Consider the following 12,953-nt stretch of genomic DNA (forward strand, 5'->3'; position numbering starts at 1 on the left):
GGCTGAAGTGCTCAAGCATAATTCGTCACCATCTGACACAATTCCTATTTCACCATGTGAAGCGATATCTGTGGCGTCTCTACCGGTGTTGCTTTCTTTTAACTCTAACTTGTCTTCATGTACGGTACTAGTTTTCTCATTCCTCTTCAATTCTATGCATTCATACTTGAAGTGGCATGGATACCACAATAATTGCAAGACAAGTCTTTCTTAGGAGGTCTGCTCGCGCTCCTAGATTTTCTTTTGTCATCACCTCTAGAATGTGATGGTTTTATGCTTTTACCTCTCTCTTATTTTTTTGTAACAAGGATCTCTGAGTGACAGGAGCTATTCTGTGCGTCATTTCTTGGCTTCTTGTAGAGGTCTTCTAAAGTCTTCCACAGGCTGAAAGTTGTGGTGGCTGAAAGTTGTGGTCTCTTGGGATACAAGGCGGATTACATTGTTGTCAATCCGTTGTCTAATGCACCCAATCGCTTTTTCATTAAGTGTCTTCCAATCGGCATCGGATACTGTATCCGGTTTTAGTCCCCCGTTCTCAATGGGTTGTGTCAGGTCCTTGCAATAGAGCAAGTCTTCCATCCTGGTTTTCCACATGGTGTAGTTATTCCTATTCAGACTCGTCATGCGAGTGTTCACGGAATGGTCCATTTCCACAAGTTATTTAAACTCAAATCTTCTCTCAGGAATTTTGTCAAACACCTTCCAACCAAGATTTGGATAACACCCTAGGCTAATCTAACCAAGACTCTGATACCACTTGTTGGGGTTTATACCAATACCAATCGATTCCCCCACTACACAGATAACTTGTATTTGAACACAATTCAACTCCAGACAAATTCTAAATATCAACTACAACCTATACTAACATGCCCAACTCGTTAAACAACTATTAATAACGGATAATAATATAAAATAGAATTAAACGCATACCACAACACAAAGATATACCGTGGTTCGGCCAATGGTGCCTACTTCCACAAGAGCTAGTTCTTTATAAAGTAGGAAGGAAGATTACAATCTCTCCTTTCAGTCTCTCACCTTACTAGATCACTCTTCTCTCTTTACAGGGTTATTGTCTCTCTGTAAATGTTATCTCTCAATCTTGATAGCTTTCAAGATTGGGTTTTCTCTGACTTTTGTGCTGTCTCTCATGTGTTTTTTGGGTGTTAGGTTTTGCCAAAAATTCTAACTCATATTGCAAACTCGCGGTCCCAATTTTCTTCTGAAAATAGACTTGGGCGCAGGTCGCGCATCGGGCAAGACCAAGTCAAGCGCAGTCGCGACCGGTTAAGTTCTTGGAAGTCTTCCACGGCATGAAGGGGCTGGTCGCTGGTGGTCAAAAGGCCAATCCAATCTGGTCACGCTCTGACATTTCCACACAGAATGAACTTCGTTTTCTCTCCTTATGTGAGGGATAACGCCAACAAGATTCACGACCTATTATAGCAATCATATTGCCATTGACAACAATTGATTATTCAGAGTTCACTTGATTCTACTGAGTAATTGTTGAGCGAGTGAAAGAGAGAGGAAGTGATAATATTGGTACAACGACAATATATAATAACAACAATGACGATAATGATCGATTCAAGTTGGAGAAAGGTAGAAGAAAAGTGGTGGTGTCCTTAAAACTATTTTAGGCTCTGTTTGTTTTTAGTTAGAATAGTGGTGCCCTTGGCAAGTGGTGTTTTTATGAAAATCCTTACTTATCTATTAAATGTGCTGGTTGGAATTTAATATTTTTAATAAGAACAAAAACGTCAAAAAAAAAAAGTGATGAAGAGATGCAGAAATACATATAAAAAACATTAAAACACTATTACCCGACTATATATGAGGGGCGCGATTATTAGAGTATTACAAAATATGATACGAGGAGAATCTGATCCATGCTCCACATTTGTTAACAAGATCAATACATGGATAATTCTATATGCATCTTCTCCATCGGTCCATCTATTTGTTGGGTGTTAACAAGATCAATACATGGATAATTCTATATGCATCTTCTCCATCGGTCCATCTATTTGTTGGGTGTGAGTCCCTCACCAGGTGGCATGAAGAAGTATTGTTCGTGTGAAGAAGTGAAAAAATGCGCGCCTTCAAATTGGCCTTGCCATGAGCGCGCGCGCCCCGCACCCTTGCCTGAAAAAAATAGATACTTTTTTTCTGCTGTTTACGAAACATGTGGACTGGAAGTTGGTATACCTTTTGAAACATCGGCAATATAGCTCCCGACTAAACTAAGAGGCGCTGCATCGAGAATTGATAGTACTTGACCAGTTACTCGGGGCACCCACTGACAATCCTTGCTCATCGGACGGACTTCTTTTTGTGGACTAGGTGAAGAACTTTCACCAACAGGAAAGGCAACTGATCAGACGCTGATGGCTGGATGTAAGGAGGGTGAAAGCAATAATCAGGATAGGGAACCTTTCTCTGTGACAATAATACTTTGTCTCGACTATGAACCAATTCTGATAACAATCTTCGAGTTTCAACAGCAATTTCCTGACGAGAAGGATCAAGAACAGACAGAGAGAACACCTGAACAAGAAGCTAAGTATGCTTGTGTACTAAACAATGTAATTGTCCTATTTGATGTGGAGTGAAACCGCTTACTGTACCACCAGACGATTCGGAGAGCTCTTGGGAAATGAATATTTCTATGTAAGAGCAGGATAAGGTACAAAGGGTATTAGAGGGTGCAACGGTCTGGTCTGTTACCTTGCCCTAAGAACTTTGTATTGCGTCAATTGTTATGTCTAGTCTCAGGCCGACGACCTTCACCTCTCTTATTTCTCTCCAAGTTTTCATAGAGATCACTATTATCGAGTGCCTCTTCAATTTCAATCTCAAAGTCAGCATCATTATCTTCATCATCTACATTTCCATTTTCCTCTACACACTGGTCTTCGCTTTCTCCCCCACCCAGTAATACAACAGCAAGAAACTTATGATACTCTTGTTCGTCGTTGACATTACAGTCCTCATCGTCATCTGTTCCCTGGAGAAACGTCTCCAATTCATCAAGTGAAAAATTGGCAAGCGAATAACGAGCCCAAGTGCGTCTACAAATAGCATCCTCATCCAATTCCATAATATTGTCATCATTAACAGCATTTCCAGTATGATTCTCCTCCGGTACGTGTACTGTGGTTTGGGGTTGAGGAAATTTCCTCCTTTTAACAGAAGAATGTGGTGGTGCTCCTTTATCGTCGTCTACAGGAATGGGTGATAAATGTTCGTTTTCAGAGCTGAGACTAGAGGAGGCTTCGGGTGAACAAGGGTGGTCCTTGATAAATGGATTGAAATCAACATCATTGTCTTCTTCTTCGTCATCTACTACATTTTCTTCTTCGAATTCTACTTATTCTTCTTCATCGTCTTCGCCGGGTGGCAAAGAATTGCAATTTAATAATGGCCTCACTTTCTTTCTCATTCTCATTTTATTATTATTATTATTTTCAACTTTATTTTGCTTTTAATAATAATAATAATAATAATAATAATAATAAATTAATTGTTAAAGAGAATATAAAACAATCACTTTTGCTTCTTTCTAGATGAGTTTGGGGAGGGAGGTACGAAGATCAATCAGTCAATCAAACGTTGTTTTGTTTTGTCGAGTGTTCCAGTTTCTACCGACGCTGGCCCAACCAATTCGCCCACGTTACGACTCGTATGAAGTGGTGTCCAACATGTATACAATGTTAGCTGCTACTATACAGGATATTTTTAGTATTAGTTTAAGTTTAATATAATTAGAACAAAAAGAATTTGTGCTTAGTTGGATAAGATTGTGGTTGCCATATGAGACCGAGGTATAACTCCCATGACCAGCAAACAATTTTTGAGAAATTAATTGTTATATTTCTGGATTTATATTGAGAAAAGAGTAAAGTCAATTTTTAATGGGACCAGCTATACTGTTACAGTGTTACTTCATGCAACAAATATAACTTAGCAGAGTTTCTTGCCATACATGTTGTATGGGGTTCAATTGTTGTTGCATAAACTTCGACTTGAAAAATGTGATATTAGAAATTGATTCACAACTCTTGTGCCGATTGTTTTGCATCTCATGTTGCTAATCAAGTTGCCCAAGATAATTGGTGAGAACAATCAACTGTTGACACCTACTGGCATATGGATTTCTCTTTTCTTCATCTTTTCTCTTCTGTTTGGTGGCTTAGAGCACCTACATTTGTTTTCTGTAGATCTTTGTAAAAATGTCATGGGCATGTGTATAGCCTCGTACTGTTTATAAGTTTAAATAACACTTAGTTTCAACCAAAATAATAATAATAATAATAAGTAAATAGCATATAAGTTGTCAATAAGTTGCTCTTCTGCTCCCATAAATTGAAAATATATAATCCCAATGGTGCTATGGCCGTGAACACATCTCACATGGTAGTTTAAACTTGGTAGTGGTGCACTTTCTAAATTTCAAAAATCATCGCATAAAATATTATACATTATAATCGACTCATGTATGTACTAGTTGTTTTTTTTATTCAAGTTTATAATTAGTTGACTAAAGAGATACGATGATATGATCAAGATGATAGAGATACATAGTTGCATTAGGTCAATTTTTCAGCCATTATGTTTGTAGGGGAAATTCCAAGTATCCCCTAACCTTCCTTTGTGCCTTGTGATCTGGAATCCTTTGCTGAATAGAGAAGGGATGAGATGATGGTGAGTTCAGGGTTGAACCGTCTGACGGCTGCCTACGTATCTCCTTTTTTCTATTGGAGAATCAAAATCGATTTTGCGTAGTTCCTAAGAGCGAATCCCTATGATTTATATAGGAACGGCTACGAGAGTCCTAGGGTTAGGGCTGTCTTCACCGTTTGTTAATTCCCTTCCATCTTTGGACTCTGCCTTCCTATTAGGATTCTTTTTTTTATGGAAGTTGATAAGAGCCCAAAACTGTAGTTTTAACCCCTTAACAATCATACTTTTAGACCAATTATGTGAGTAATAATTAAGAGTTAATACTGATTACGTGTTTTTATGTATTTCGGGCTTCAAAGTCTATTATGTGCGAAAATGTGCTACTTTAGCGAGATAAAGGAGCAAAGGTCGGTTGCTAAGGAGTTACGTGAATAAAGGCCAAGATTCAAGAAGACAAAGCCTTTGTAAAGCCCCGGCCAAAAGCTGAAAAGTCAACACGGCGTAAACAAAGACAAGTCGTGAACTTCCGGGCGGCCGTATCTTTGGACTCGGACCCTCGAAATTGGGAGTATCTTATGTCAAAACGACCGGCCCGGAAAGAGCTTTCCAATGGTCCAAGCCTTGGGCCAATCAGAGGAGCAGAAGTGGACGAAACATCTGTCGAAGCCAACTACAGCTGAAGAGCCCATTTTGGACTAAAGAAATTGGGTTTTGGGCCAGATTTTCCGGCCCAAAACATGGCTCCAAACCCATGCACAATTTTTGGATCTGAAAGTATAAAAACAAAAGCTTGACTCTTTGTTAATGACAGTTAGGTTAGGAAGCTAATGTTAATGGAGTTTAGGGTTAGAAAAAGATAGTTAGATCTAGATTAGTTAAATACTTAGTTTTCATTCCATTAATTAGTTTCATTCTTTGTTTTAGATTAGTTATTTAAATCATTGAATATCATTCATTAGAGAAATAAAATAGTTGTTATTCATTCAATCATATCTTGTTCTTATTGTTCTATTAGATAAATAAAGTTAATTAGTTCTCCATAATCTAGTTTCATTTTCATTTATTTATTAGCTTAAATCCTTAGATTTACTTATTTGTCATTATTAGTTTAATTCAATTATTGCATGAGTAGTTTCGAATTGAGTTTAAACAAATAAAGTTCAAATCTTTATATTATGTCTTGTTTAGATTCAATTGTTGGGAATGGTAGAATAGAAATTTCACATCAAATCATTACTCTCACCATTGTTCCTTTTGGGTTTGATTAGTTGAATCTGTTTAAGTCTTGAGGTTTAAGAGTGGAACGAATCCTGACTCTCTTATATTACTTCGTTATTGAGAGTAGGAATATTGATATAAACACGTATTTACGTAAATTGATTATTTGTGTTTATGCATAGATAGTTAGAATACGTAAAATAACTCTTGTTATCAAATGGCCACTGCCATCTTAATCTCGTTCAAGACAAGAATTCAATTGCTTGAATCCAAGGGGCAATCCCCATTCTCTACCCACCCACCCTTTTTAATTTTTCATTCTTATTTCTTGAATTTTTTGAACTGCTTCAATTGTTTTAGGCATAGAGTCTCATGGATTCACAGAGAAAAACACTGCGGTGAAGGTATTTCTAAATTTTCGAAAATTCTGAAAATTTTCAAACATAATATTTAATGTGTTTTTGATTTACTGGAATATTTTCAGAGTTTTCAAAGTTGGTTTACCTTGTGAAAAAATACGATCCTTACAGTGCTGCATTTCAGTTTTCACACCATATGTTATTGAAAAACAGACGAGTATGGTTACTTAGGGAGTTCTAAAAATTCTATAATTTATACAGGAGTATCTATCCTAAGTGAGGAGTTTGCAGTAAAAATTTGACGAGTTTTTTATTTGTTTTGACCTCCTAAATAGTGGAGTGTTTCCAGTGTGTTTCTGTAGTGTTGCAAACACTTAATATCTAGAACACCAGACGATAAGGAGAACTCCAATTGCTCTAAATTTTTTACAGGAACAAGTAGGATCTGTCAGGAGTCTCCAGTACAAATTTGGTAATTTTTGGCTTTGTTTTGATGGGTTAACCATTTGGTTTTTTGTATTGTGTCCGAAAACTGTTTCACAAACTTTGCAGGGCAGTAGAGGGACTTTCATAGCTCCGATTAATCTGAAATTTTACAGGCTACTTGATAGATGTCTTAGCAAATTACTGTAAAAATTTCAAATTTTTTGGAGTACGATAAAAGGCCTAAAACTCGAAAACCCTGAAGCGCGATCCGCGCCCAAACCGAGCGCGACCGCGCCCAAAACACTGGACATTCGAAAACCCTGAGCGCACCCGCGCCCTCGAAGGAAAATTCAGCGTGAATAGCCCAATTTTCACAGGTTAGTTCAAATTTCTATTTCTTCAAGTTATTCAGTGTTTCTAACTTGTTAAATACACTGAGATTGCGATACAAGACGCTTATTCAAACGCTGTGTAGCAAGGAGGCATTCGTGTACTCCTTCTTCCACTCCTCCCTCTTACGTCGAGGAGTTTTAATTCTAGTATAATCAGGCTTGTTTTTCATAGAAATAAATACAACACGCCTATCTAGAATTTCACACACTACACTTGCATCAATGGCTAAAGAACAAGAGACTCCTCTCTCGATTTTTATAAAGCCCTAAACGATGGCCCTAAGTCGCATCGTTCTTGCGACCTAGTGGGGATTTTCGAATCCCCTAATATATTTAACTTGTTACCAGTTTTTCATGGTTTAGACCACGAGAAGCCTTACCAGCACATGCGTAGGATAGACCAAGTTCTCACTACATTCCATCATCCTAGCGTAAGTCCAGATCAAGTTAAACTTAGGGTGTTTCCTTTCACCCTAGCCGACAAGGCGGCGTCTTGGTTAATTGCCCAAACGCCAAACTCTGTGGACTCATGGGCTCAACTTGTTCAATTATTCATGGAACAATTTTACCCACCACTAAAGACAGATGAAATGCTTCACAAGATTCATTTCTTCAGCCAGAATCCTTATGAATCCTTTTCAGAGGCATGGAATCGTTTCACTGATCTTCTCTTTGAATGCCCGCATCATAATCTTGCGAAAGACACACATGTTCGTGCTTTCTTCAAGGGGCTTTCACACTATCATAAGGAGGTTCTAGATATCATGACTGGGGGTAGTTTTCTTAGTAAAGGAGCCTTGGAGGCTTATAAATTCTTAGAAGATCAATCTAAGAAGAACAACAATTGGGGAGGTAACGATTCCTCCCGCTCCTCTCCTTCTTCTCTTGAGGTTAAACATGATCCCGAGCTTAAAACTCTTATCGATGCCCTCACTAAAAAGGTAGATGCCATCTCGTTTCAACAACAACCCACTCCAGGTCATGAACATTAACTCTACTCGTTGTAATGTGCGTCATAGTCTTGAGCATTCCGACTTCTATTGTTCTCTTGTCTATGCACAAACACCACCACAACCATCACACTTTAACCAGGTTAACTCAACATCAAGGACAAGGGAACTTAGGTGACCAGAATAGAGGTTTAGTACCCATAACCCGAACTATCAACATCAAGACATGAACGCCAACAAGCTTTAATTCCAATACAACCATCTACAGACAAAGTAGTAGTGACCTTGTTGGAGAAACAAAATCAAATTATGCAACAAAACTCCAACTTGATGAAAGATCGGCATGATCAAAACTCTAATATAATGAAAAACAAACGATGCAAATGATGCGAGTCTTTGTGCCAAAAGGTTATTGACATGTCTTTTAACCAAAATAATAACCAAACCGGGCGTGTTTCCAAGTCAAGCGATTGCCTAATCCTAAGTTAACAAACACCGCCAAAATAAAAAGTATTCAAGTAATGGTAATATAAACCAAGGGGACCTACAGTGATCACTACCCCGTTCGGGGAGAGTAGTTGATAACCAAGTGACTATGCCTAAAGATCACCTGCAAAACTATAAATGATACCATACCAAATCTTTGTCATAGAAATTGAAGACCCTACACTGTAGAGGTTCCAATATGGAAACCTAGTTGGAAAGTGCTAAAAGATAAAGCAACGGTTAACAAATATGTTCCCCTCATATTAGGTATAGGGATAAAACACCGCATGAACAACTAGATTTTCCTAGAAGGTGAAGTTAAGTCTATTGAGAGTTTTGTATATCACATTAGTGCTTCCGGCGATGTCGTCCCTACACTAGTACATATCCCTCTTATGGAAGAAGACAAAGATCACAATTTTGACTCTTTGAACATAACCTGAACTAGAAAAAATTTTCAACCCTACCTTCCTCACCATAGAAGAGATGGACTAAACCTCACAATAGACGAGATAGATGAATTCCTCAAAGATGGAGATGAATACCATAATTATATGGATGCGAACAACCTAGATGAGGAATTGACGAAGTTTCTAAGAGCCCTGTGATGATCCACCTTCTCAAGCACTACCTAGAGCACTACCCTACCACCATCCACCTGAGTTAATCCCTCATAAAATCCAATCATTCTTCCCACCCTTTTCTTCTAACACTTATCCACATTCAAAGTATTTTCCAAAACCATTCATTTACTCACGATCATTCACTTGGACACCTTCTTATTCAACTAAGTTGCGTCGTAGAAAGTTTTGGAGCTTGATTCTGTTTGGTGGTGCATTCCATGTTAACTATTTGTGGAAAGATCTACAATTGTTTAGATTATTGATATATGGGAAACTGCATGTAAATACATATATATTACTTTAAGTGTAGGAAATCTGACTTTAAAAGACCCACGTTTTAAAACAAATTTTTACAAACCTGTTTTCAAAAATTTGTTTGGGGGTAGGGTGTTTGGTTTTTCCATGCTTGATCACTAAACTTCCTATTCTTATCCCCACCTCGCTCCCTTTAAGAGTAGCTAGATTTCTCCTTGTTTGTTGTTTTGATGTTGTTTTTTATTATTTTTAGTAGATAGGATGTTACGTTGTTAAATTCCGTAGTTAACTTTGAATTTGGTAGTTAAATGTTGTTTGAATTTCAATTTTAATATAATGTTGTTCTTTTCAAATTGTGCATGGATTTTATTGTTAATCCCACCTTCCCGAATTGTTTGGGGGTGGTATTATTTATTCTATCATGATTTGTAGAAGATCCTCCATTTTAGAGTTTGTTTTGGAGTGAAGGTTGAGAATATTGTCGTAATTGGCATACCTATGATTAGATGTGGTGGTAGGATAAAATCTAAGAGAGTTTAGAAGTTACTATTCTAAATCCAGTATAAAAGATACCAGGGTTGTTATAAAATCAAAAATATGGTTTGTTTTCGTTTTGGGTTTGGAAATTTTCTATTTCCGAAATTGCCTTAAACAATTTGGAAACTTGCCGATTCGTTTTGGAAGCTCGAACCTATTTAAACTTCCTTCATTCTACACTCACAACCCACACTACACCCCACCATCATCATCTCACCTTTCACTCCAAGCTTTCCTTTTTTTTTTCTCTTAAACTTCGTTTTCAAGATTCTACGAGCGCACTTCGCGCCCTAGACAATTCAGAAAGTTTACTCGAGAGCGCCGACCGCGCCCCAAACTTGAGCGACTCGGCGCTCAAAACACTGTAACTCCAAAACCTCGTGAGCGCGACCACGCCCAAGTGGAGCGCGACTCAGCTCTGCCTTCGTGAACACGGAAAATTCCGGTTTTCTGCGGGGTGTTCCGGGTGATTTGCAAAATGTTCCAGAGGCGTAGTGTTGAGATGACATCTCCTACAATAATACCGGAATAGTCTTTCGAAGATTTGTTTCAAAGCACTACTTATGGTGCTTGGGTTAGCGAGGTGATCACACACGTAGGTTGGGAACCGCTTATGGTTCTTGCTAGCATTTGTTCTTGGACTTGCCATGCCCGCTGAAATACAAGACCCATGATGCTATTGGGTAGATAATATGCATGTCTACACTTATGACTTTTTGCATGAGGCTTATGGGGCAGGCATTTTCCGTATCGAGGACCAAGGCGAATATAACGTCACCCTTGGTAGCCTGTCCATGAACATAGGAACTGTTATGTTTTGGATCATGCTAAACATTTTAGGGGAATGGCATTTTTCTTCGTGAATGATGCCACTTTGCGCGTCTTCCTTGCTTTAGCCATGGGGCGTATGTGCCATGACCTTCCCAGAACCTTGAAGTCTAGTTTAGCATGAGCCCATAGCATGAGGCATAAGTATCTTCTTATGCCTATTTTAGTTTGCCGTATTATGCTATGTTTCTTCCCTATTTTTTGTGCCCGTTTCACGGATTGGGTTGGGGTCGAAATTGTGAGACCCACCAATTGTATTATCCGATCTTTCCGTCGTAATGACTTGGCAGGGTGGAGGATGCAACCTTATCGGGTTGCACCTTACACCCCATCCCACCAAGTGGCGCTTTTAACGTGTTAGCATCCGTAGATGATAAATGGCGACAAGCTTGGCAAATTATAATGGCATGGCAGGATCGCGAAGGAACCTCACTTCTTTATAGAAGAGGAGGATGACGAGTAAACTACGCTTGGAGTGGAGGTAAGTTTTAGTTTCAGTTAGTGTCCGCTTATGTCCCAAGCAATTTAATTATGTTAACCCCATAATGGGTGGAACTCTTATAGAGTTGCGTCGGTTTTTTATTTCCTATATTAGTATGTTCTAACCTTGTTTTGCGGATGTTCCGAATTTCACGCGTTTCCATGATATTTTTCTACCCTCTTTATTTAAATGCTTTGAGGACAAAGCATGCTTCTTGTTTGGGGGCATAGAAACACGTGTAATTAAAACATCTGTTAGGATATAGATATGTATAATATGCATTTGTTTTCAAGTTAAAAATTTCAAAAATATAAATAAATAAGTTTATGCTATACACTTAGGAATATTGGTATTATTTTCTTTCTCTATGCTCTTAACAATCTAGAAGTCTCACGTAGCTTTTGTATCAGAATAATTGTTAGAAACTTAGGTTAATATGTAGGTAATAATTTTTGCATCTATCTATAAATATATTACATGAGTATCTATGATTGTTAGCAGTAAGTTTCTGAAATCTAGGCTAGAGTACTTATTCTACAAATCATGTGAGAATATAGCCTAAAGCCTTATATGAGCAAAACATTTGAGAAATGACACAAGGGAGAAGTAAAATCCGATAAAGAAATCACACGTCCACTTGCTTGATCACTATGCCATATCCTAAGCGAGAATTTAGGCCCTCTTTGGATCGATATAGCCAGAAATTCAAACCTATGAATTATTTTCCGCTAGTCGCCTCTCTGAGCCTTTCTTTAGCCTTCCATAAACCACAATTCCTTTACCCTATTACAAAAACAAAACAAAATAAAAAAATTCAACTTACCCAATCAAGAATAAGTCCGAGAATAGAATGAGTGAAGAAAGAAGAAGAGAAAAAAACTCGTGTAAAACAAAAAATTAGTTAGTTGCTTCAAAAAGAAAGAAGTTTCCATCCAAGGAAAAGAAAAAAATAGAATAAAAATAAAAAACTCTAAAAAATAGAATAAAAAGGAGTCAAAAGCCAAAGAAAAGAAAAAAAAAAAATATGGCTAAGGATGGAAACAAAGTATAGAAGCAAAAAAGGAAATAACAAGGTTTTCTAAGTTACATAATATGAAAACTCTATTATCTTAGACTTGTCCTTTTTTGAATATCCATTTCCTTCCTTCTTAAACCATATCCTAATCCTCAACACCTAATAAAGACCTTTAGCTTAATTAGGAATAGGTAAGTGTGATAGTAAGTGGCGACGCTACTTGATCGACTCCGGCTTCCTTGTTTGTCATTGAGATTGTAAGGTAAAGTGTGCCCACTGCACACTGGAGTAGCGAAACTTGAGCGGAAAAATCAGAGTGGTTTTTGTCTTGACATTTATGTGAGGACCTACTTAAGGATGCTATTCCGAGTTTTCAGAAACGAACTTGCTAGGCATTTCATAGTATTACTCATAGTATATATATTTGTATCATAGATGATTGATTATTATGCATATATTAGTTTAGGTTTTTGACTTGGTTATTCTTATTCAATTGCTAGTGAGATGTATAGATAGTTGAGACATGAATGATGAAACAATAGTTTTATTTCTTAGTCGTTGTAGTATAGATGAAGTTTGTGAGTACCTTCATTTGGAAAAACTCTCACGAGGCTATAACTTCGTCCACTAGGGAATTCCTAGTGGTTTAAGGCCTTGTTGCATATGGTCAATGCAATCGCGACTCAGTAAAAGC

The sequence above is a fragment of the Coptis chinensis genome, chromosome 5 (assembly GCF_015680905.1).
Source record: "Coptis chinensis isolate HL-2020 chromosome 5, ASM1568090v1, whole genome shotgun sequence".
Classification (NCBI taxonomy): domain Eukaryota; kingdom Viridiplantae; phylum Streptophyta; class Magnoliopsida; order Ranunculales; family Ranunculaceae; genus Coptis; species Coptis chinensis.